The following is a 27,648-nucleotide window of genomic DNA, read 5'->3' on the forward strand; positions in this document are numbered from 1 at the left end:
AAAGGCCAAGGCAGCTCTCTGAGCAGCCTCCTTAAATCTTCTCTTTAAGTGTTCATTTACCTTGCATGCTATTTAAACTTCTTACACTAGAGTTCTTGGCTCTGAATCATTTCTTTGTCAAACTCAAGAACTGCGAGTCCACATCGCCACTAACATAAGGATAGATATGGGCACTTACGGCTGGCTAAATGATTATCTGTTCTCTTCCATAATGAAAAAAAATGTTATGATTACTCAAATATTATACTCATTAAATAATCACTCTAATTCTTGAAGCTTGAAAACTATGACATTTATGTCCAGAATTAGTATTCAAATAAAGTCTTTCAAGGAGTAAATTAATACTCTCCAACCATCATGTCTGTATTTAAGAAACTGCCTCCAGGCAAATTTTAGCGACTGTTTACCATAATATAAGTTCAGTGGTTAGTTGAACTTCAGATATGAATAACTGAACATAGCATAAATACATGTACTCAGTAACACCCCATCAGTTCACCAGGCATTTTCAGTAAAAACAAACCATTTTATTAACTTGACTGTGTTTTGAATCATGTCAATTTTCTCTCGTAAGCAATATAATTCCTGATTAAAACAAAAGTGAAGAGCCAAATCTACTTCTAAGTAGAAAATACATGTTCTTAGTTATTTAAGAGTTCAGCCCACCTAAAATTTGTTTATATCCTCTTCTTCTCTTTCTCGGTATTTTACTTGACTCAGTTGTTTACCAAGGCCTAATCTGACTTTTCCAGCCCATGTCAAGACTTCCATCTAGATTTCAAGACTGTCTCACTAATAGTTTAGAGTGCAGTCTTTTTATACAAACAAACCTGGGAAATTTTGCTATTTGGAGATTGATTATAAAGAATGATGGTACATCCAAAGAAAAGATAGTTATGGAAGGTTTGTTGTTCTCATTCTGCTTTGACTCTGGTTATAGGAGTGTGACACACCTCAACTTCCAAATATATCACCTGGAGAAAGCATCACCAAATGAAAAGTAAAGAGAGCACCCAGAGAGGGGATGTGTTTCCACAGATGGTTTTGCTACAATGAATTTACAGTCCAGAGTACTAGCATTTATAATCTTTAACCAGAGCGATGAATTTTATGTGTGTGTACACAAATACACACACTTACTTGACTGCCCACAAATTTACAGTGTTTTAGCTGCCTATATCTCTTAAGCTTGAGCCAGCATTCTATATATTTTTTAAATAAAAACACAATCTTTTAAAATTGTGAATTGTTTTTACTTCTATGACTATATATAAAATCACTAAAAGTTTCTGCCTCCAGTCAAGCTGGAGTGACTGAGACTGGATTTACCCTCCCCCCCACCTGAAACAATTATAAATTGGGACACAAGATGTGAAACAACACTGCTCAAGATTAGACATCAGACAGCAAAGAACAGTGATCCATGAGAAATGGGAAACAAACAAGGTAAGCCTACCAATGCCTGAGCTAAGGGCCTGGAAAGAATTTCCAGGACACAACACATGAAGAGGGGAACCTAGGCACAGCCTAGTGCTGTCCTGAGATGAAGAAATGGAGCTATGATTTTGGGAAGGCCAAGCGGCTAGAGTTCTCATGTCAGAGGCCTACAGAGATAGAATTCCAGAGATCTGTACAAGTCCTCTTCAAGCTGTCAGTAGGGAACTGAAACTACCTTCACACCATGGTTCGGTAAAGAAACTCCTGAAGGATTAGATGGAACAAAACTTGGAGCTCACACAGGGCCAAAAACAATGCCTGTTCCCATCAGTCAAACTAGGAAACCTCATAAATCAATGAGCTCTGAGCAGAGTACTCAGAGGGTCTTACCTCAGCAGTGCAGAATAGTTAGGCATAGACTAAGTATGGCTATGATCATGCCTCACAAATCTTAAAGGCAAGACCCACAGAATTGAACAACTTCAAAGTAACTCCACAGTGTCCCAAAATAAAGCCCAAGAATATAAATAGAATTTTTAAAAATCCAGCACCCAAAAAAGTAAAATCCACAATGTTTACATCCAAAAAATTTTTTTAATTAAAAATCCCAGGCATGCAAAGAAACAGGAAAACAAGACCCATAAAGAAGAGAAAACCAATCAATTTAAAACCAACTCATCAACTTCCAGCCAAGATGGAGTCATAGGAAGACACACTTTGCCTCCTCACACACCAAAAAAAAGAGGACAACAAAAAATTTAAAAACGAAAAACGACCAGAACTGCCAGATAATTAACTGTATGGAAGTCCGACAACCAAGGAGCTAAAGAATTAACATTCATACAGACCAGTAGGCGGGGTGGAGATGGGCAGCCAAGGCAGAAAGGATGCGTGGCAAGGCGGTGGCTGACCAGGCGGTCCCACATTTGCATGCAGATAAGCCAGGAGGAACAACTGGGGAGCAAGACAGACCACGCAACCCAGGGTTCCAGCACAGGAAACTAAAGACTCAAAACCTCTGGCTACGGTAAAAACCTCTGGGAATTGTGGCAGCAGGAGAAACTCCTGGCCTCAAAAGAGTTCATTAGAGGGACCCACAGGATCCTATAATGGATGTACACAAACCCACCCACCAGAATCAGCACCAGAAGGGCCCAATTTGCTTGTGGGTAGCCAGGGAAGTGATTGAAAGCTGGCAGAGAGCCAAGCAAGTGGCACTGTTCCCTCTTGGACCCCTCCCCTAAATAGAGTATCACAACGCAGTGACATGGGCTGCCCCACCCTGCCCCTTACAACATAACAGATGCACTGAGACAAAGAAATATGACCCAAATGAAAGAACAGATCAAAATTCCCAAAAAACAACTAAGCAACAAAGAGATAGCCAAGCTATCTGATGCAGAGTTCAAGACACTGGTAATCACGATGCTCACAGAAATGGTTGAGTATGGTTGCAAAATAAAGGAAAAAGTGAAGGCTATGCAAAGTGAAATGAAAAAAATATATACATGGAACCATCAGTAAAGGGAAGGAAACTGGGACTCAAATCAACAATTGGGAGCAGAAGGAAGAGAGAAACATTCAACCAGAAAAGAATGAAGAAACAAGAATTTTTAAAAAAAATTAGGAGATGAGGTCCCACTTGCTTATTCTTTCCTTTATGTCCCATGCCCATCAGTAGATGACTGGATCAAAAAACTATGGTACATTTACACAATGGAATACTACGCAGCACAAAGAAAAAAAGAACTACTAAACTTGGCGACAGCATGGATGGAACTAGAGAGCATTATGCTAAGTGAAATAAGCCAGGGGGCAAAAGACAAATATCATATGATCTCACCTGTAAGCGGAACCTAACCAACAATACAAAGATGCAAGGAAAATAAGACCAACAACACTGAAAGGAAAAGAAACAAACAGAGACAAGAGGGATGGAGGAAGGGGGGAATGAGGGAAACAGAAGGGAATGGGAGGGTCGGGGAATGTGTAGCCAGGTCTCATGGACAAAACCAAAGGGGAAGGATTGGGGAGGAGGGGGCAGGGGAAAGTGGTGGGGGAACGCAGAGACAAATGTATTTGAAAAAATAAAGAAAGTAAATTTAAAAAAATTAGGAGAGGCTTAGGAACCTCTGGAACAACTTGAAACATTCCAACATCGAATCATAGGGGTGCTAGAAAGAGAAAACAGAGAGCAAGAAATTGAACACTTATTTGAAAAAATAATGAAGGAGAATTTCCCCAATCTGGCAAAAGTAATAGACTTCCAGGAGATCCAGGAAGCTCAGAGAGTCCCAAAGAAGCTGGACCCAAGGAAGCAAACACCAAAGCATAATTACATTACCCAAGATTAAAGATAAGGAGAGAATCTTAAAAACAGCAAGAGAAAAGGAGGCAGTTACCTACAGAGGAGTTCCCATGAGACTATCAGCTGATTTCTCAAAAGAAACCTTGCAGGAAAGAAGGGACTGGCAAGAAGTATTCAAAGTCATGAAAGGCAAGGACCTACTTCCAAAATTACTCTATCCAGCAAAGCTATCATTTAGAATGGAAGGGCAGATAAAGTTCTTCCCAGATAAAGTTAAAGGAGTTTATCATCACCAAGCCCTTATTATATGAAATGTTAAAGAGACTTACCTAAGAAAAAGAAGATCAAAACTATGAATAGTAAAATGACAACAAACTCACAACTATCAACAACTGAACCTAAAAAACAAAAACAAAAACACTAAGCAAACAACTAGAGCAGGAACAGAGTCACAGAAATGGAGATCACATGGAGGGTTATCAGTGGGGAAGGAGAAGAGGGAGAATGGGGGAAAAGGTACAGGGAATAAGAAGCATAAATGGTAGGTACAAAATAGACAGGGGGAGGTTAAAAATAGTATAGGAAATGGAGAAGCCAAAGAACTTATATGTACGACCCATGGACATGAACTTGGGGCGGGGAGGGTGGTAATGCTGGTAGGAGGGGTGGTGCAGGGTGGAATGGAATAAAGGGGAGGAAAAAAAAGGACAACTATAATAGCAAATAAATATAAATAATATATATTTAAAAAAATAAAAAGAAACCAACCCAAAACTAAAATCAATAAGAGATACTTTCTACATTGCAACAGAAACAACTAAGGGACTTATTCAGATAAATTCTCATGGGAGTGCCTGCATCAAACTCAATAGCGTAGTATGAAATTTTCTCATTGATAAAAAAAAAAGCTAAAACCACTAAAAAAAAAAATAAATAAAATCTACTAACCTTACATAATGCACACACGATCCTTACAACTTAGAAAATAAATAAACGAAGAAACAAACCACAAAAAAAATTCACAGCTAAGATCAAAATGGCAAAACCTGAAAAGAGCTGCTTCAAAATACTGCTGACCAGCACATGCTAGAAACACAATGGCATGTGCTTCCTGAGACACATGCCACTCTGCTCACCGGAGTGAAGCACCTGTGCTGTGCCACTGACTCAAGCAAACAAGTGAAGATTGTTCCTCCTTCTAAAAAGGTATGTATCTTAGGTAACCAATTAAGCTTAGGGGGTCTGGAGTCATAGCTGCTTAGAAATAAGCAAGCTTATAGTCCTTCTCATGTTCTCATTTCCTTCTCTATTAAACAGACCTAAGACAACCTGTTTCCGTTTTTGTTTCCCATTTCCTCCAGATCACTGGTCCTCGGGCTTTGTTTAGTGTGCATCACAATCTCTAAGAGGACTGTGAAAACACAGGTGACTGGGTGCCAGCCTCAGAGTTTCTGAATTTGTAGATCTGTGGGGGTAGTGTGGTCCCTAGAACTTGCTTATCTAATAAATTCCCAATGATGCAGATGCTAACAGTCTTGGGGACCGCACTTTGAGAATGGCTACCCCAGATAATATGGAGTATCTCTGATTTATTGAATCCGGACTTGCAAGAGGGACACAAGTATCAAAATATTTAGTACAGCCATAATCTTTGGCAGTTATGTTGAGTAAGTCACACCAGGCCAGAAGCTCACTCGGAAAATGTAATAAAAACCTTTCCAATTTCAAAATGAAAGTTGAAGTGGCAAGCTGATAACCCTCATCTCTTCTGATAATGTTCTCTTCCCACTTCTACGTTCCCATACCCATCATGTTTAGAGGATAAGATGCTGTGCTGAAGGGGCTGAAGTTGGCAGAAACCTGAGATGTTGTGCACTTAGATAAGGAGTTTCTTTGTTATATATCAGTTTGGGTCCAACATACATGAAACAGGAGGTGCCACAGAGGGGCTAGGTAGGATCTCCCAAGGATTTCATGAACAAAATAAAATCTGCCAACTTACTGTGTTCTTTTAAATTAACCAAGGACCTATAGGACCAATAACTACCATATTTTATCAAATCTGACATTCAGCCCTGGCCAGGTGGCTCAGTTGGTTGAAGCATCATTCCATACACGAAAAGGTTGCAGATTCAATTCCTGGTCAGGGGATATACTTAAGTTGTGGGTTCAGTCCTTAGTTGGGGCATGTATATGAGGTAACTGCAATCTTTCTCTCTCACCTCAGTGTCTCTCTGACTCACTCTCCAAAAGCAATAAACATATCCTCAGGTGAGTGTTAAAAGAGAAAAAAAAACTTAAACGAAAATCTGACATTCATAAAATCACTTTTAAGTAGCACAAAGAAAGAAAAAAATGCTACAAAGAATGGTACATACTATCAATTATAGGATTCACCTTGATTTCCAAAATGTTAAAATATGATCTTAGAAACAATAAAACCCAGCATTTTAAGTGTTCCCTGGCCCTGATAACATTTGGGACCATTTCTTCATGTGGTACCATGCTTCCTTATAGCAGCTAACATGCTGATACTTTTAATGCTTATATGGGCCTATAAAATCAAAGGGAGACATTCCAACATATTTAGATTTTTTTTTAATGAAGAACACTTTAGAACTTCTTATTCTGGAATAATTTAAGTTTAAATTCACAAGACTGGTGTGAAAAACTTCCATAACATTTTTTTCTTAACCATTAGAGAGTAAGTTGAAGACATCATTCCCTATAGCACTTAAGTAATTCAGAGCATATTTCCTAAAAACAAAGATATTCTCTTATATAACTATAGTACAGTTATCAAAGTCAAGAATCTAATATTAATATAATTAGCCACTAAGCAGTCCATATTTATATTTCTCCAACTGTCGCAGTATATCCTGTATAGCATTTAATATGAGGTGCAATCCAGTCTCACACATTACATGTAGTTGCCTTGCCTCTTTGGGCTTTAATCTGAATCTGGAGACCTATCTTTACTTTTAATGACATAGGGGTTTTTTTCCTACATTTCTTTTTTTTGTTGTTGTTCAAATACATTTGTCTCCACCTTCCCGCCACCACCTTCCCCTGCTCTCCTCCCCCACCTCCCTCCCTCAATCCTTCCCCACTTTGGCTTTGTCCATGGGTCCTTTATACATGTTCCTTGACTTGACCCTTCCCTTCCCTTTCCTCACCCACTCCTCCCTCCTTCCCTCTTGACTCTGTTGGTTTCTTTTTTCTTTCAATGTTGCTGGTCATATTTGATATAGGTATTTTTTTAAAATAATATAATTATGTCCCTCCCTTTGGGTTTAATCATGCTTCATCAAGATCAGATTCAGGTTATGCTGAGCACATTTTTGACAAGCAATACTGTGCCGTTAGTTTTTCATGTCAGGAGACGCACACTGCTGTTTTGTCCCACTGGTGGCAATAGTAACTCTGATGACTTGGTTAAAGTGGTTTTGTCACTCTAAAGTTACTCTTTCTCCCTTTATAATTTGTATGAAGAGAGTTTAAGACCATGTTAATATCTCGTTTTTCATCAAACATTCATTAACCCAATAGTTTTGGTATTGATGATTCTTGACTGAACTATTAGTGGAAAGAATATAAAACATTTTCAAGAGAGATTTCAGGAGATCCTAATTTCATTCTAGTGATGAGGTTTGTTTTTCATATCATATACATTGAGATTTCTTTATTATTTTATGGTGCTGTCTTATTATCTTTGAGAAGTTGTTTTAAGAAATGCAGATTATAGAAAGAAACATGACTTTTTTCCAGCTTTACTGAGGGAACATGATTCTTATTTAGGGAAATTCAGGGAAGCATTGACTATGAACTCTTATTCATCCTACTTCATTTTATTTCCAACAGAGCATAACAGAATAATAAACAGACCAACAGAGTACAAATAAAATAAGGGCAAAGGGAGGCAAAAATCAATTCTATTGAGAATATATAGATCACTTTAAAGACATAATTTTGAAACAAGTTTAAATTAATTTTATTTAATACTTAGTAGGGTAAAATGAAAAAAAAAAACAGAAGAAATGTGACAGAAATATTAGAATAGTGTACCAAAGATGGAGTTTAAATGTCTTTTCCTAAACAGCTTTTAAAATATTCCTACACAGCAACAGGACAGAGAGTTAGACTTTGGCCTCTAACAAGGAGGAACTTATTAGGATGAACTGTATGAAATTGCTACTTTATAGGTAAAAAATGGTTGCATATCAGCAAATCTATATACCTGTTAGCTTCCTGTGATTGCAAGGGCTCATGTCAGATGATCCCAGGTCAAGGAGGATTTGCAGGGTAAAGTAATCTATGCAGCATTATGAGGAAGGTAGACTGAATCAGCCCTACCACCCCTTCTACTCAAAAGAGTCTGTGCTTTTGTGAATGGTTTATACACAGTCCTCTTTCAGGATAGTATGAAGATGGACTTCTCTCTGCTTCTTAACATAATGGATTTACCTCTTCCACTGTTTTGCAACTATTTACTCATTTTCCCCTGTGACTATAGAATACTTCAAAGCAGGCCATTTGAGTGTAAAGGGGGAAGGTGACCCATAAAGTCTCGAAAATTTATATACACACAGGTTAGAAAATGGAAAATTTTATAATTGTCTGTAGGAAGAAAATAATTGTTTTGTTTAAATATTGGCTGAGACCAAATATGTACATTTTAATCCATGTCCTTAATAATAGAATTTGAGCACAAGAATGAATCTATAATTTTTACATCTACAAAGTTATTATTATAATCCTGACCCTTGCCTTCCTGACAAGTATGTTATGACATTAACTAGTTAAACATTGTGAGGAATTTAAGTTTCTTGAAGAAAAATATTAAATAAAATAAACTAGTACACTGCATTGATGTATTATGTCCATTTGAGATTACTAACTTCCCATTTATAAAACTACATCTCTAAATACACATAACAAGCTGTAGTTAGCAAATTCAAACACCATTAAATAAATGATTGATTTTTTTTTTAAATTTTAAATTGTGCTGTTGGGACTAATTTTGCCAATTTGAAGGTTATTCCTAAATAACCAAATCCTCATTTACACTAACTAGCTCTTTAGCACATTTGCAAACAGAACATATTACATTCCTATCATCTAACAACTTTCCCATTAGCTACAGTAAATACTTTGCACTTTCATTATCCATCAGTTCCCCCACAGAGTTATGGGTTATAAGTTTAATCATTCTATTTGCATATCCAGCTGAGGTAAATTAGAAAAAGTTGCCACACTCATTACACTTTATTGCATTACAAACACAGATGTCTGTTTTTCTAGACCCGTTTAACCTTGACCTAAAGAAAGAGATTAGAGTGAGAGTTAGAAAATATACACTGTTCACTTGGCTTCTCTCATCTGAAATGCACTGAATTTCCTAGAAAATGAGAATTTTAGTTTTTTAATTAAGAAGGTAATCTCAAAAATCACCATAATCAGATATAGCTTTCCTTATGAATTATTTGTTTAAAAAAAACTTTAGCTATTATTTCCCTGGACAAAGAAACATGAGAAAATTATCTCTATAAAAAGTAACTTCACTACATTGGAAAAAAATACATTACTAAGAAACAATACCCAGCCACTATCTAGCTTAGTGTTAAAACTGGCAAGTTCATCTCACAAAATTATAGAGCAAAAAAAACAAGGAATAGGTGGCCAAGGGCTCTCTGAAGTTTATGGTTTTCACTAACTTGGTAGTCTCATGTGTCTCTATCACTGGTACTTTTGTAACTATGAATGAGTAAGTCATCTCCTGCTGCATTCATACTCCCTCCTAGAGGATTCCTTACACACACCTATGCAAGCACATAGTACAGGGAGAGGACCATTTGTTTATGAAAATGTGGCAAATCTTTGATGGGGGACCATCATCCCAGTTGTCACATCCTCATACACAAATGGAGGCAAGCCATTTGTATATGAAACTTGTAAATAACTATAATAAAAAATTCAGCCCTAGCTGATGTGGCTCAGTGGATTGAGCACAGACCTGTCAACCAAAGGGTCACTGGTTCAATTCCCAGTCAGGGCATGTGCCTGGGTTGCAGGTCAAATCCCAAATAAGGAGCACTCAAGAGGCAACCACACACTGATGTTTCTCTTCCTATCTCCCTCCCTTCCCCTCCCTAAAAAAAATAAATAAAATATTTTTAAAATTCAAGACAAAATTAAACTTGAAGTAGTATCTTTAAAACAAACATCAAAATCATTAAAAAAAAAAGTACACACATTACACTTAAGCTAACTTTAAGTGAGCCTCTGAGACATAATCAAAACCAATGTATAAGTGAACCAGTTTCAAGTTCAACTGTGAAGCACATGGGAAACAGCTGGCTTCACTCTCAAGTTAAAATTGCATAAATACTTGAAGCTACATATGCCCAGACAGGCTTCCTTCAACACATGGATAGAGGGAACTGAAAGAGGGAAAACCAGAAAAAGGAGATAAGCATTCTAGAGAGTATTTAGATGTAAAAATTACCTTAGGTACCATATGAAAAATGCATGCCCCAGAAAGACACATATCAATGACTAAGAGAAAACATCAGTAAAACATACAAAATTGTGCTTCATCTTTTTATCTTTACAGCTAAGGCATCTTTACCAAGAAGGTAATGAAGTTTCAGCTTTAGGGCTCCTCATTTACACAGCCTCACTCAAAGCTCTGGAGAGACCTTAGCAATATGTTTTTATAAAATTTCCAAAACCAATATATTTTTAACCATAATTAGTTAAGACACTGTCTCTTTCCACTCTGCTGTTTCTGGCACACTTCACCTGTGTCAGGTAGCATTAGAGAGACTGCAGACATTTTTAATATTTGATAATGGAGAGTTGAGTTGGGAATACATTGATCTGAGGTTTATGGGATATACAAATGTGTTTTGCTGTCCCTTCCATGTAGCTAAGATGTTGCTCATCTTCCCAAAGGAATGGCTTCCAGGAATATCCATACTTTGCACTGTGTTTACTCATCTGTCTAGATGACATGAAGAGGAAAATTCAGGATGTTGTATCATTTTGTGACAAGATGTGAAAACTACCAAGCAGAAACTAATCTGTAAAAAAATTCTCCCAATCATCAGATGTATAAAATTGAAAGAAAATTCAGTTCTCATCAATGCATAGTCAAAATAGAAGCTCTCTCTAGTCAGAAATGATACAGTGTGTACAATTGAAACACCATACACAGTTTCTTTTTTTAATAGGGAAGTTTAAACATACCATTTTAACTATAATTTAGAAAGATGTCTTATAAGCTATTAATAAGAGAAATTTTAGAATTCATGATTTGGATGTATATAAAGGGTATCTTCTCTTGCGCTTTAAAATTATTTATTAAATAACTGAAATTTCAGATAAAATTAATGGACTATGTAACCAAAGAGATAAAATGAGAGCTGAAATCAGACATTACTGGTATGTGAAGAAAAGAATTGCATCAAAAATGTTTAAATCACACCAAAAGCAATACTTCATTAAAAGAAGAGATAAATGTTGACTAGTCATAATGAACACACTCTCAGATTGTTTGATCATTAAATTAATGAGGAGGAACCCAAATGACCACACTGGGAAGATTACATTTCTTCTTGACAGGAAGTTCTGATGTTGATGAAAATAACATAAAACTTAACAATGTACAAGACATAGACAAAAAGGAGTGTTGTCAATTCAAAGACCAATACTATTCTGAGAAAACTTGAAATGCCTTGCAAACTCATAGCCCAAAAAAATAAAGAAACTTGTGAGCAAGTTTTCTAAACTTTAATCCTAAACAATCTTTAAAAATCTACCAATAAGTTATTGGCATTACCAATAAAGACTTAGGACACTAAAATAAATTTTTCTAAACATCAACAATAAAAAACAAATGCCAATCAACCATGCTAGGGAAAAAGACTGAATCATCTTTCTGTCCTCTGACCAGAAAGCAAAATTTAAAAATCATTGTCAATACAAGTTATCAAATCATCATGGACATCTTAAACTTTTACAATGTTAAATGTCAATCATGTCTCAATAAATCTGGAAAAAATTAAAACTTAATTAGTTGTCAAGACTATGCAGCCAAAAACTATAAGGAAAAAAGCATCATTGAGGTGTGTTGGGCAATCAATTTATAAAAATGTTATATTATCATCCATTTTAATGGCTTTTGTTGTATTTTAGCTTTGTAATTTTTTTCAATCTAAATATTCACTATTGTACACCATTTGCACCTATCAGTTCATGTTTTCTTAAAGAGAGTTCTAAAACTGTATAAGCTTTTGGACCCACAAATCCTGTGTCTGTCTCTACCTCAAAGCTGCACTGTCTATTTCATGTACACATGTTTGTTACAGAGAAATTGCAGGAAAATGTTCACAATGAAGCAAGGTTTGCCTGGGCATGCTGTTGTTCAAAATCCTAATAGGGCAAAAAGTAAAGATCAAAGTGAAATTTCCTCATGAAAATGGGACTGACCTTCTATCTCAGTGAATACATCCCTCAAAATACCAACAGCAACCCTTGCTTTTGCCTAGAAATAAACTCATTGGTGCTTTCTCAACCACTGCCCTGTTGAATCTCAGCTAGTATCACAGAACACCATGTCCAAAGGAATGTGCACGAGCTACTTGTTAAGATTATGTTTCTCCCTCTGAAGCACAGAGAATTAAAACTGGGGAAAATAAAGCATGTACGAGAGTTAAATTATCAAGCTCCATTTTCCTTATTCTGGATTTTTGTTTAGGTTTGTGAAAATACAGAATTTTCACAAGTTTAGCCTTCAATATTTCCAAAAACATTATTAGGTCCATAATTGTTTTTCAGGCCTATAAAATTTCCTTAGTTCTCACTCACATGTGCTATATTATACTGCCTGCCTTTTGTCTTCATAAACTTCCTCTCTAGGTTCGTATATGATAAGACTTAAACGATACCAACAACATGCACCAATGGCAAATTCATTCTGAATTCTCTTGTAAACAGAAAATCTTTGGGGGATATAAAAGAAAGTCTTAGAATATAAACTTTACTTGAGGCCAGCTGGTTATTATTTGGCCTGCCTTGAAACCCTTTAATCCCCAGCAGTGAGCCAGTCTTTATCCTCAGAGCAGCAAAAGACTCTCAAATGTAAAACAATGAACACTTATGAGTCCCTTGTTGACCTGTTTCTGCAAGAGATTCAGTCAGTTTTTCCAGCAAAGAATCTTAAAATCATACTACTGAAAGGGCTAAAAAAGGTTATCTAATGTACCTGACTGCCAAAAAAGGCTGTACTTAAAATAATCAAAAGATAGTCATTGTTCCAGTTCTTAAATTTTTATGGAACAGGAGTTTCTCTCAAAGGCAATTCTGCATTGGTTTCAGGAGCCCCGTTGCTGAATGAAAATCTATAATGCTGGCAAACTGATCAATACTCCCTCAAATGCAAGAACATTGTAAAGATGTCTACATCAGAAGAAACAACTGGCTCAAAGAATTAAGGTTATGTGTAAAACTCCCAATGGGAAGGTTGTAACCCCATGAAACATTTAATCGAACTAAGCATCAGAAATCACAATAGCTTAATATAGAAAGGGAGCTCTTTATCCAACTCTTTAATTTACATTCTTATTGGTTATCCACCCAATGAAATGATAATCTATACAGATCAAGTTTTGCTGAGCTAAAAGGAAATCTCCTAAAAAAAGATTTATTTTGCTTTGCCAGGTACATCATAAAGGTTTTTTAAATAATTTTTAAAGGCACAGAACAATATATACCATATAGAATACAGATGGAATGATTAGCCCTAAATCTTTATCCTGACTTGTACCCAAACCCTTGCCATGGCCTCACAGTGAGCTTGAGTTGATGACTTGTGGCAGAAATCACAGTGAAATGGCCTCTCCCATTCTTCTACAATTCATCCATGGCTGCTCTCTGTGTGGCTGTCCTCTGGTACTCACAGTTCTGTTATGGCGCGATCTGCATTCCCTTATTCTATAAACATTGATGCCTAAAAGATGGACACAAGGTTTTATTTTTCTCTTACTTTGTCTAATCTGTAATCCCACCTAGACAGCTAGAACTCAAGGTAACAAATACCAAAAGAATTATCATTGCCATCATTGTTTTCAAATAAAATTAGGTATTAAGCGACATTCCAAAAAGATCAATGATACCTCTTTAAAGATAACTGAATAAATTAGTGACACTGTCAACTTTTAAAGCTATAATACATTTTAGAGATCATCACTTATCAGACAAGACTGGGATGTTAAGTGATTGGTTCAAGGTCACCAATGCTACTCAATGGAAAACATAGGAAAAGAATTCTTCCCAATGCTGAGAGAAATTCCTGTACCCTTAGATTCAAATCAAATTCTGAGAGGGGGATAGAATCCAATACACTTAAAAAGGCAAGTCAGTGTAAACCCAAAAGGTATATGGAGAGGAAAAGAAAAATGGAAAAGGGATATAAGAAGGCTTTTGTAAAGAAAAAAAAAAGAAAGATAATTTCACAAGGAAAATTATTTAAAATAATTTCAAATATATTTTATTGATTATGTTATTACAGTTGCCCTAATTTTTCCCCCTTAACTCTCTCCATTCGGTATGCCACATTCCCTCCAGCAATCCTCCCCTCCTCAATTCATGTCCGTGGGTCATGCATGTAAGTTCTTTATCTACTCCATTTCCTATGTATGTTGTTCTTAACTTCCCCTGTCTATTTTGTACCTACTGATCTGTATTTCTTAATCCTTGCACCTTTTCCCCTATTCCCCCTTTCCTCCTCCTAACTGATAACCCTCCATATGACCACCATATCTATGATTCTGTTTCTGTTCTGATTGTTTGCTTAGTTTGTTTTTTAAATTCAGTTGTTGACAGTTATGAATTTATTACCATTTCAATGTTCATACTTCTGATCTTCTTTTTCTTAAATAAGTCTCTTTAACATTTTATATAATAGGGGTTTGGTGATAATGAACAGGATCCTTTAACTTTACCTTGTCTGGGAAGCACTTTATCTGCCTTTCAATTCTAAATGATAGCTTTGCTGGATAGAGTAATCTAGGTTTTATGTCCTTCCTTTCATCAATTTGAATACTTCTTGCCAGTCCCTTCTTGCCAGCAAAGTTTCTTTTGAGAAAATCATCTGACAATCTTATAGGAACTCCCCTGTAGGTAACTATCAGCTTTTCCCTTTTTGTTTTTAAGATTCTCTCTTTATCTTTAAGCTTTGGCATTTTAATTACAATGTGTCTTGGTGTGGTCCTCTTAAGAGTCCATCTTGTTTGGGACTGTCTGTGCTTCCTAGATGTGGGTGTCTATTTCCTTCGTCAAATTAGGAAAGTTTTCTTTCATCATTTTTTCAAATAAGGTTTCAATTTCTTGCTCTTTCTCTTCTCCTTCCAGCACCCCTATGATTTGAATGTTGGTATGTTTGAAGTTGTCCCAGAGGTTCCTTAACCTATCATTGTTTTTTTCTGATTCTTTTTTCTTCTTGCTTTTCTGAATGTATACTTTTTTCTTCCTTATGTTTCAAATAATTGATTTGATTCTCGCCTTCATCTGCTCCACTGTTGGTTCCCTGGAAATTTTTCCTTATTTCACTTAGTGTAACCTTCATTTCTGGCTGGGTCTTCTTTATGCTGTTGAAGTACCCAGTGAGTTCCTTGAGCATCCTAATAACCAGTATTTTGAACTCTGCATCTGTTAGATTGCTTATCTCCATTTTGTTTAGTTCTTTTTCTGGAGTTTTGTTCTGTTCTTTAATTTGGGCCATATTTCTTTGTCTCCTCGTTTTGGCAGCCTCCTCGTGTTTGTTTCTAATGTATTAGGTAGAGCTGCTTTCACTTCATCTTAGTAGTGTGGCCCATTGTAGAAAAGCTCACTGGTAAGTTGGAGGGGGTAGAGCCTGGGCAGGGCATCCCGTGTGAACCAGGTTGATGGAGTCTCCAATGTGGTGTTGCCACTCTGTGGCTCTGTATGGGGGAAGGTTCAGAAAGAGGAAAATCCCACTGCCTGGCCTCTGGAGTTCTGTCCAGGAGGAAGCTGTCCCCCAGCACTCGCCCTGATGCCAGACAGTTCAATTTTTCCCCATATGCTCCTGATGCCCTTCCAGCTGCTGCCCCCATGCTGGTGTCCAGAGGAAGTGAGTCTCCATAAGCCCTAAGTCCATTGCAGACCCTTTAAGAGGAGACTCCTGAGAATCATACTGTTTCTTCTGCCACTCCAACCCCCATGGGTTTTTACATCCAGAAGTTAGAGGGACTTATCTTCCTGGTGCTGGAACCGTGGGCTGGGAGGTCTGGTGTGGGGCTGGGATCTCTCACTCCTAAGGTATTCCTCCCGATTTTTATCTGCCACACATGGCTGTTCCACATCTCTGTATCTCAGTGCCTCTTGGTGTCTCTGCCCCTCCCGTCTGGATGAATGTGACTTCTTTAATTCTTTGGTTGTCAGACTTCCATACAGCTTGATTTCCTGATGACTCTAGGTAATAGTTGTTTTGCAGTGTAATTGTAATTTTTGCTGTGGTTGTGCAAGTAATGTGTTTACATATGCCTCCATCTTGACCAAAAGTCTTCAAAATAATTTCAGTGATAATAACCAAGTTGAAGTACATCTCAATGTAAGATTTGGAAAGAAAACATTTTTTGCCTTCACAACTCTAATACAATTAATTGCACAAGCCATGATATAATATATTTATTCATGGTTATCATCCTGCATTACTCATGGTTGTACAGAGAAATAGAGATAATACCAATTAATTGTGTTGCGTGTGCACAGAAAGAACAGAAGGGAGGGAGGGAGTGACGGAGGGAAGGATAGGTAGGTTTTAAAGATTTGGCTCATGCAGTTGTGAAGATTGGCAAATCCCAAGTCTGCAGGATAAGTTAGCAGGCTAGAGACTCAAGGAATGTGGTCTTTTATCTCAAGTCTAGAGGCAGAATTCCCTCTTCTCAGGGGGAAGAAGTGTTATTCCTATTAAATAAAGCCTTCAACTGATAATATGAAGCCCACCCACACTATGGTGATCTCTTTACTCAGTCTGCTGATTTAAATGTTAATTTCACCAAAAAAGTACATTTACAGAAATATCTAGAATAATGTTTGACCAAATATTTGGGAACCATTGCCCTGCTAATTTGACACAAAACATCAACCATCATATCCATTTATCCATTTGTTCACTCAACAAGCTTTATTCAATGCTACAATGTACAAAGTACTGAACTAAGTTACCTAGAACAAAAACGTTAGCTATTACACTGTTTTTGTTTATAACACATAATGATGAGAACTACATTGATTTGGCATAGTTTTTGACCAACAACTTCTGTACATTTCTTAAAACTCTTTTATTGTCTTTACATAACATTCCATAAGATTAATTAACTAATGTGCTCAAGAAGCACATGAACTAACATCACTTTTTAGATATGAATAAGAAAAATAGCTTAGTGTATATTTCAAATCACAAACAACAATGCTCTAATTTGAATATAGGCACATACAACAGAAATATTTTATCTTCTTGCCATTATTCTGCAAGGTCTAATTTTTAAGGTATATTTCTTTTGAAAATAATACCTTGAAGAAATTAATTTTTTTAATGGCTAGCAGAGCTTTGGAAAACATGAAGTGGCATGGACATACAGGGCAAGAAATAGAATAGGTTATTTTAAAAAGAGGAGCAGGGACTTAAATGGTCATTTAAACCATAAGGTGTTCTTTTTTTATCATTCTTTTTTCCCTCAGGTTAGGAGGTTATTAATCTGTATCCTGGGATGAGTGAGCACCAATTACATCAATGGGACAGATAAATGAAATGCAAATTAAAAATTAAACATGTCCTGAAAACAGAGTTATAACAGTATTTAAAAAATGAACGGCAAAAATGTTTTCTCTATTTTAATTTTTGACACATAGTAATGGGGAAAGAAGCTGATATGTAAACCAATGCCAGCAAAGACAAAGTGTTTCTGTTTTTATGTTTTCCCCTATTCCTCATTCTATACACGTTATAATAAATCCATTGTTAGATCACTCAAGCAGATACTCTCCTTTAATCACTATTTTTTAAATGGCTTTCTTTGGGAAATTATTACCTACTCTGTTTCAAATTAGAATGGCATGTATAAGAGCCATAGATGGGTTTTCACAAACATTTATCTACTAGAGGGCAAAGGCAGTACTTTGCACCAGTTTTCACCAGTGAGGTAATTTCAGAAGGCCTGGCTTTTCAGCCACTTCACTATAAAGAATATTTTCTCCTGTACAATCACTCCTATAGTCTATGATAAAGTCCAGCCGATTCCTGGATCTGCATTAACAAGCTATGTGACTCTGGACACAGACTTTATCACTCCTTACCTCAGTTTCATCATCTGTAAAATCGAGAAATTAAGTTGTTAAAAAGAATAAATGAGGTAAGATTTTTAAAGGATTTAGAACAGTGCCTAATACAAAAGTCCCATGTAAGTGTTAGTTATTACAACTTTTATTTCACACATTAAGATCAAAACTAGTTACCCACAATGGTAACTTGCATCATAAAGGAATGTTTGTTGACTACCTTCCCTTCCTTGTTTCACTTACTCAGTGCTCTATTTTGCCTCAGAATCTGCTTCTAGGGGGACCAAATTAAAACAAGTTGATTAATATGACAACTTAGAAAACTCTGCAGTGAAGAAAAGGGCTTTAGGTCATCTTAAGGATGCTAGTATTATTAGGACTTGTTGGGAAAAGCACCAAACAATCTGATATGTCTGTATCTTAACCTTTATCAATCTTGTGATAACTGGGGAGAAGTTTAAAACTGGGGAGAAAAGGGTAACTATTCAATAATTTGGAACAATGAGCTGCACATTGGAGGAGCAATTAAATTAGATCTTTTACCTCAAACCCCTACAAGTGACAAATGTGTCATTTTTATATAGAAAAGGCCGCCTAAAGATAGAAACTTCATTCCTACATCCCAAGGTCAGCTGCTAGGCTTCCCACCTGCAATGGAAATAAGGGGATGGAATGAATAAAAATTGTGAAAGTTGAAGCTACAAGATTTGGAAACTGATTGCACATGGAAAACCTGAGATAAAGAATTTCAGAAAAGCCTCGGCTGGGTAGCCAAGCGGTTAGAGCATTATCCCAATGTTACACCAATGTTACAGGTTCAATCCCCCATCATGGCACATGCAAGAATCAACCAATGAATGCATAAGTAAGTGGAAAAACAAAGTGATCTCTCTCTCTCTCTCTCTCTTTCAATAAAAAAAAAATTAAGACTCTGTGACCTTGATCTTGTATGACAGATTAAGCAACCTGTACACTGTCATCTCTGATTGCCTCACTCTCATGTTTAACAACATTCCATGACTTTACAACCTATCAAATAAAGTACAAAAAAAGTACAAAATCCTTTAGCTGAGTATTGTGATACTCAAAACCCTAACCTGCCTTTCAGCCTCATCCTTCATGTTCCCCTATGTTTCTTCTACTGCTTAATTATGCTGACCTTTGCATTGTTCTACACACACACAAACACGTGCGCGCACACCCACACACACATCCTTTCTTACCTCCCTGCCTGAGCTTGAGCTAGGTCCTCTACCTAGTGAGTTTTCCCTTTCCCATCCCAGGTTCATCTAAGAGCCAGTGTCACCAACCAGATTTCCAGCGCAGCGCTGGTGTTAACAAATAGCTCTGAGTGGAGGGAACCCTAAGGTGCAAAGTTTGTCAATTTCTGTGGTGTCAATATCCCACTCTGGAAGATATCAAGTGATTAAGGGGATATTAATCAGCAAGCAAAATTCCTGAAAATGTAATAAGAGGTTGCAGAGGCAATAAAGCTGACGGTAGCACACCACCTTTCTCAGTCCTCCCCTAAACATCCAGCTCCCTCACCCACCCACCACATATGATTTGTACTCCCCACACCTCCTCTCCCCTTAGAGCACTTTGTATTTAAATTGCATTATTCACCTCATTATGTATTTCTTTAAGAACTTGCTTTATCTCCCTGTGGAGGTGTGAGGTAAAAAGTATCTCAGGGCAGGTTCATTGTTTGATTCCTTTTTAAACACCCCTACAGAATTTGAGCAAGGAGGGCCCAGAGCAAGATGGAGTACAAAAATGAGGATTCATAGAGAATGTTCAGGGAGAGTTTTTACCTGGTCAGAAGAAATGGTATGAAATTTATCCCTTTAGTAAAAAAGAACTGATACCCTGTTCTCTTGAATGCTTGATCTACTTATCTATCCAGTGTAAAAGAAGGTCACATAAGAGATTAAAGCAAACTCCAGCACATTTGTCTCCAGCTTTTTATTGTGTAACCAGAGCATGCCACCAACACTTCAACATCCAAAGAAACATTTGTCCTCCAAAAATAATCCCCTTCTCTCCATCTCCCTACCCTCTAAGGAAATATTTCTCACTGAGAACATAAAATCATTAGGGCTAAGGATGATGTCTTTTTATTGCTTTCACAGTGCCCAGGGCCAACCTAGGGCTCGATACCCTGCAGCTATTCAATGAAGGTATAATGAGTCAGCAAAATAATATTTTCATACAATAAAGGGAATGAGTTAGGACAAATAATAGAGTTGGTATTAATTCACATATTATCCTTTCCAACTGAACATAGACTGTAGTAAGGACATGCAATTGTCTCCACAGCTAAACACTTGAAGACCTGTGATTTCTATGTGTGCTTGTTATTAGGACAATGGACAAGGCTCAAATGACATTCATTTATGCTCTCAATACTTATCTAGTACATTTCACATGCCAGATCCAGTGCTAGACATTGAATACATTTCTTCAATGTTAACACTTGATTTCTACCCAATGCAAAAGTAAAAAAGAAAGTTTCATGATATTCTTGAATGCCCTGGGACACAAGGCATAATGACACAATAGCATAACAACCTTAAAGAAAGTACCTGCTTCCAACTGAACATGCAATACACATAAAACCCATGTAGCCTCCAATTTTCCTAAACTATAAACCTCTGAATTACATACAAAGAGAAATGTTATTGGAAGGTCTGTGAACACTAATAATATGGTATTGTACATGCTTTAAGAGTACTGTCCTAAGAAGGGAATGAGCTCAAAGGGCTTGCTTGAAAAATCCAGGAAGCGTTTTTGAGATTTCTCAGAAAGTCTTTCTCTTAGGCAACCAAAAACATTTTATCTGTCAGTCACAAACACTTGTCTGTGATAACAAATATGACAGTCAATTCCTCAATAAGTACAATCACTTTTTTGACAAAACATGTGCCACATCTAACCACATGGTTAAACTTCTATCATCTCTTTCCAGACTACTGTAATAGCCTCCTAACAGAACAAAGTCATCTTCCTAAAGTGAAATATCAAACTTCGCTCTTCCCTTGCTTAAATTCCAATGGCTTCTGCAGATAAAGGGACTCTCCAAGATCACTCTCACATCTGACACCAATCACAAGTTCAGGAAAGTTCAGGGGTCCTCAAGATCACCTGCACTGTTGACACTAATTGCAAGTTTGGGGGTCTCCAAGACCACCCGCAAGTTTGATATTTTCCTTTGAAAAAATTATAGAACTCACTAAAAGCTTTTATATTCAGGGTTATGGTTTACTACAGTGAAACAATATAAACTGAAATCAGCCAAGTGGAGCATGGGACATAGTCTAGGTCACTTTCATGTACAGGGCTTCCAGTTGTTCTTACCCTGTGAAATCATGTATAACACTAAGTTTTCCAGCAATGACGGGTGACAATACTCATGGAGTTTTACCATAGAAGCTCATCTGAGGCTTGGTCTTTAGAGCATTTATTGGAGTTTGGTCACCTAGACATGGTTGATTGCTCATGTAGCTGATCTTTAGTCACTAGACCCTCTGAAGGTTGAAACGGTAAATACATAACCCAAAGTCATCACCATAAATAACATTTTTAGATTATCTAGTATGGCTTAAGACCCCTAGGTAAACAAAGACACTCTTATTAAGCAGGGCATCCTAATGAGCTCTCAGGAGCAGAGGGGCAAAGGCAAGGCCTCTCTTTGGATAAGGTTAATTGGTCCCGATATATTGTAGAACAAAAACTTCTGATCACAGCCTGCAAAGTCAGACAAGATCTGGCCCCTATCTGCCTTTCTTACAATTCCATTTCCCCATCACGTAATCTACTCCAGTCATATCAGCCTTCTCTCAGCTCCTAGGACACACTCAGCTCGAACTAAGGACTACAGCTCTTTCTGTTCCTTCTGCCTAGATGTCCTTCCCCAGATGTTCACAGGGTTGCCTGCCTGCTCACCAAATGAAACGCCACCTCCTCAGAAAGGCCTCTCCTGAACACCCTAGCAAAAGCATCTGCAATCTGCTTTCTGACACACACATGCACATGTCACACAGAATACCCATGTGTGTATACTGCATGCATGCACATGCCACACACATGTATCAACACATACAACATACACACATGGCCACTCTACCACATTACTCTGTTTTCTTCATAGTACCTTTCAGGACCTAAATTGTTTGTATGCATGCATGTATGTATGCATGTATTTATTACCTCTCTAATGTTTATAATATAATTTTGTAAGCTCCATTTTATTCACCAATCTCTTCCCAATATATATATTCATACCTAATATCCAGTATGTGTTCAAAAGTGTTTGCGGATTGACTATGTTCCTAATGTTAGAGAGGTAGAGACTCAACGAATTATTACTTACCTGAACTGGTTTCAGATCAAATCTATACTTAAAGAATTAAGAACAAATCTCTTTCTCAGAGAGCCAGAGAATAGACATAAAATGCCATATATAATTAACCAAGGGAAACGACTACAGGAATATATAAAATATAATCAGATTAATGAGTCTGATTTTCCCATGTGGATTGTTAAATCAGTCTCATATATTATGCTGGTGACTTAACTCTGATAACCACTGATAACCTGCCTGAGTTATCAGTGGTGAAGAAAACACAAGATGCTAGGCTGGACTCAGGAGAGCAAAGATTAATCTCCTTAGCTTTTCTTCTATATCAGAAAATCTGAGTTCCCACTCAGTGTTACCCAATGAAAAGCTAATTATTCAGCAATGAAAAAAAAATGAGCTATTGACAGGGAACAGAACAGGCAGCCTGAAAATGTGCCACTTTGGCAAATGGATTATTTTGAGCTGAAGGAAATTCGAGGCCCAAAGACTCAGAAAGAATTTTTTACCTCCCCAGTAACTGTCTAAAAGAATTTAGATAGAGGACCTGATCCAGGAAGAGTTATCACCAGAGATAATTATAAAGAGTATGGGCTAGGTGTGGCAGTCTGAGGGAGCTCACCAGAGCCTGTTTGCTCAAATTCCTCTTTGCCCCATGGCAAACATTTGTTTACCAAATATTTGCTCTCCCCATCTTCCTGTAAATTTTCCTTCTTTTTGGAGTCTCTTCCCCTTTCCCCTTAGCTCAGGATGGCATGTAAACTTTAATTGCCTGTCTTTGACCCTCTAATGTCTATGTGAAAGTCCAGTACAAACAAAATTAAACTCGTTTTTCTCCTTTAATTTGTCAATTTAATTATTAGACCAAAAGACCCCCGGAGAGCATAGGAAAGTTTTTCGTTCCCAACAAAAGACATGAATGGATACTAAATGCATATTGCTAAGTGAAAGAAGCCAATATAAAAAGGTTACCAATTATATGATTCCAACTGGGACAGGCTGAGCCTCTCTTAAACAAATGGGGATGCTCTTCAATTATCGTTTTAAGCCTCTCCTAGATAAGTTTAAAATTTCTCTTCAGGCACTCTCCAAAGAACTCCACTCTGCACCTGCACTGGTCCACACCAGCCAACACAGGAAGCTGGAAAGCAAAGAGCTCCTGCTCTGTACCTGCACAAATCATACAGGCTTACTGCAGGAACCTGGAGAGCAAAGAAATCTACTCTGCGCCTGTGTGAAGAACCCAGCCCTACATAAGCCAGACCCTGGGAGAGGTTCAGGGAGCCATACTCCTCATTAGGATGTGAACCTTTGATGCATCAAGCTCTGTCCCTTTCTCCTTTCCTTCTACTTTGTTTTCAGTAAAACCATTCTTTTGAATCTGTTTTGCCTCCTCTCTTGATTTCTATCTTGGGGGAAAAGGGGCAAAACCCCCCTTCACTGGTGACATAACTATATGATATTCAAGAAAAGGCAAAAATGGGGAAGCTGTAAAAATAACAGTGGTTGCCAGAGGTTTGATAGATGTGTGTGAGAGGCGGGAAGCAGGGTGAGAGTGGTAGGGATGAATACATGGAGCACAGGGCCAGTCAAACTGTTCAATTTGATACTGTAATGGCAGATACATATGTCATTTTACATTTGTCAAAACCCATAGAATATATGCAAGGTTCACAAGAGGCCTGCCCAAAATGAGCCACTTTGGCATGTGAATTATTTTGAGCTGAAGGCAATCAAGATCCTACAGGCTCATGAGAAACTTTTACCTCTCCTTTAAAGGATTTAAATTAGGGGTTTTGCCTGCAGTAACTGTTAACACCAGGAATAACTTTGTATGACTTATCTACAGGGCAAGGCAAACTTCTAATTACTGAACCTCTATTCTTCTTACCATCCTGCAAATGACCCTCTTCGCCTCCGAAGCCCCAAGGTGCATTAACTCATCCTTAACTCAGAATGTCATATATACTTCATCTTCCCTTTCCTTCTATGAACCTCTGATATATGTGGAGTCAGTAACTTTCTCATGTTGTGTAGGTTCTGATATGTACACATGTAATTAAATTTGGTTATTTTCTCTGTTAATCAGTCTCACATAGATTAAATCAGTAGACCAGCTGAAAGTACATCAAAGGGTAAAAAAGGTTTCTTCCTCCTCTCCAGGTACAATACCAAGAGTAAGCCCTAATGTAAACTATGGACTTTAGTGAATAATGACATATCAACATTGGCTCATCAGCTGTAATAAATGTAGTACACTAAGGCAAGATCAGCTGTAATAAATGTAGCACACTAATATAAGATGTTAACAAGAGAAACTGGCAGGGGGTGAGGGAGCATATGGAAGCTCTATTTTTCTCAATGTTTTGTAAACTCAAAACTCCTCCAAAAAGTAAAGCCTTTTTTTTAAATGTACAAGCTGCATTTGTTTTTATGGAAATTTGAGAGGCTATTTCCTCAATCTAAATGTAACAGAGCAAACCAGGGCCACATGGCTCCTTGACACATGACCCAACAATTATCATTGAAGGAAACAGGTTTTTATTAACAGGGTTCACCTTGGGGGTTGGGGTGCGCTAAGAGCACTCCTGCTCAGAGCCCACTTCTCCCACAATAACCAGCACTTCCCTTACTCCCCAAAAGGCTACAAGCTAAAACCATGCCCAGAAGTTCCTCATATCTTTATCTGTTCTTAAGCCAGCTACACAAACAGATCTCCATTCTTTATGAAATGTACACTTGTGGGTTTCACAGTCACCATCCTTTCACAGAAGCTCTCTCCTTCAGGATCTGTGGTGTGCCGTTCTCAGCCTCCAAGGTGTGGCTCAGGAAAACAAGTGCCATGTTCCACTGGGCCATGGTGAGGTCCAGGAAGGCACAGTCCCAAGAGAGTAACTTCTCCATAGGTCCTTCAGAGAAGCTGAAGTCTGCAACTCAGCATTCTTGGTCACAGTTCAGTTTCAAGCATCTTCCACGAATCCATGCTTGGTTAAGCAGGTCACCGGAGCTCCATCAGTTCTACCGCCATCTTCGCTAGTCTTACCTTCTCCCCCACCAGACCTTGGGATGCACTCTCATGCTTCTCTCACTCCAGACCTCCTTTCTTCATGGTGGACTCTCTCCTTACACAACAGACCTTGTGGCAGACTCCCTCTTCTCTTTCAGACTGCCCTCATTTAAACATTCAGCCTGGAACTCCTTATGCGACTTCATATCCAGCCCCTCCTATGATGTGTTAGCATTAGCCATTTTTGTCGTTCCCCAGTATCTTTTACCTTCTTTTGACTGCCATCTTTAGTCAGGGCAGGAATTTCCAGTGACTTAGGGGCATCCAGGATGGGTATCTGCCTCCCCTCGCTATGTCACAAGTTACCATATGCTCTAAAGTTAATATACCTTTTGCTCTGGGCTGTGATCCCTTTCCCTTCAGGAAAGGCACAGCTATTAACTTAGCATTGCTATGCAAAGTATCTTAAATGCCATATCATCCATTTCCCCTTCCCCCTAATCAAGGGCTGTGGGAGGATATGCTCCGCTATCTTCAGGGGACCCCCACCCTGCACCTTGTTACATAAATGCATTAAGATACAGAGTCTTGCCCATTTTTAGTTAATTATAACCTGTTTTCACATCACATTTTTAGATTGTACATAACAGATGGTGAAAATGTCTATTCTGAAGGCCTAAAATGTATTTCTGCTTAAGAATAGTGGCTATTATCAAGCATCCCTGTGCAGGGTTGGAACACTCAGGTTAGATTGTGGTGAGAGGGGGCCACACACCAGGCAACAGGGTGGGAAACAGAAAGCAAATCCTCAGGGTGTTAACAAGAATAGAGGCAACTCCTGAAGGAATTTAAAAGTAACCCCCACCAGGAACCTAGGGAAATCATCTATACAGAGAAAGAAAAAACTGGTTTGAAATTCATTCACACTGGCAGGGTCAATAGAAAAATTTCAATGTAAATAACAGGAGACCTTAAATGTATGCTTGCTGAATGCTGAAACATTGGGGGCAGAAACTAAGCAAAGGTTTCTGCAGTGGCCAAATGTTGCCTCTTATCACAGTGGAACAGCCATTAAAAAAAAGAAGCCTGAAAATGTTGTGAATGTAGATGGAGGCCAATCAGATACCCCTGTGAGAGATTTTTAAAGATTTTTTTTTTCCTATTCTCCTCGTCATCCGTTTGGATTGCATAAGATTTGGGGGAATAATAATTTGCCATTGCTTTAACCTCAGAGTAGAAGTACAATTTAAAGGGATTAACATGGCTTTTTTTCCTCTCCCAGGAGCATCTTCGCCTTTATGCTTCCAACTCTTCATTCCTGATCAACAAGCTGGGGACAGTAATTCAGGAAACAATGGCAGCAGCACCACAGCTCTGTGGGTTTAATGCTATTTCTGTCTCTAGAAAATCTTCAATAATTTGTTTACGACTTACAAAATTCAACAACAGTGTGCAAATGCAATTCCACTTATGTTAATGTGCACTTCCTACTCGCATATCAGATTCTGAATAAAAATTAGGCAAGTACTCTGTTTTGAAAATATATAAGATGTGAACTTGCTGGGAGGGGACAAATCCTCCAAATGCACTATCCTATCAACCACATTTTTCTAAAACTTAATAACTTAAGTGAACTGTTAGTGAAATTACAACCTGCTTGTGACACAATAAATTTACAACAAAATTTATTCCATAAATTATTCAATTCCGTGACTGCAGTCAGGAGAGAAATATCACCAGGAGCAGGGGATTAGCATGTGAAAGGAAAAACCCATCTCCCCAAAGAAACAATCACTGTCAAAGCCTCCTATTGGAGTTTTGTAAAAATTACCATTAAGAACACACATTTAAGTCTTTGTAGTTCCTATAAAAGGGCTAAGTATTTGATTTACATTAGATTCATTTGTTCTTTCTTCAACTGTCTTTCTCCTACAAACCATAACTGCCTCAATAAATGCTTGCTCAATCAAGTGTGCATTAAAACAAAAGAATTTAACTTCAATAAAAGTGATGAATCAGGTTCAGAAGTTAACTTTTCCTTCCTCAGTATATCTTGCTACTAGGTAAGCAAAGCAGAAATTTACATTTATTGTTCCTCGGGGGAATATTATAGGTTTCTATTGTGTGGTTTGTTATATTTGTAGATTCGTGCATATATCATTTGAGGCCAAGTTGAAG

This window comes from Pteronotus mesoamericanus, unplaced genomic scaffold, assembly GCF_021234165.1.
Source record: "Pteronotus mesoamericanus isolate MK-2021 breed Mesoamerican mustached bat unplaced genomic scaffold, CSHL_Meso_final contig_52, whole genome shotgun sequence".
Lineage (NCBI taxonomy): Eukaryota > Metazoa > Chordata > Mammalia > Chiroptera > Mormoopidae > Pteronotus > Pteronotus mesoamericanus.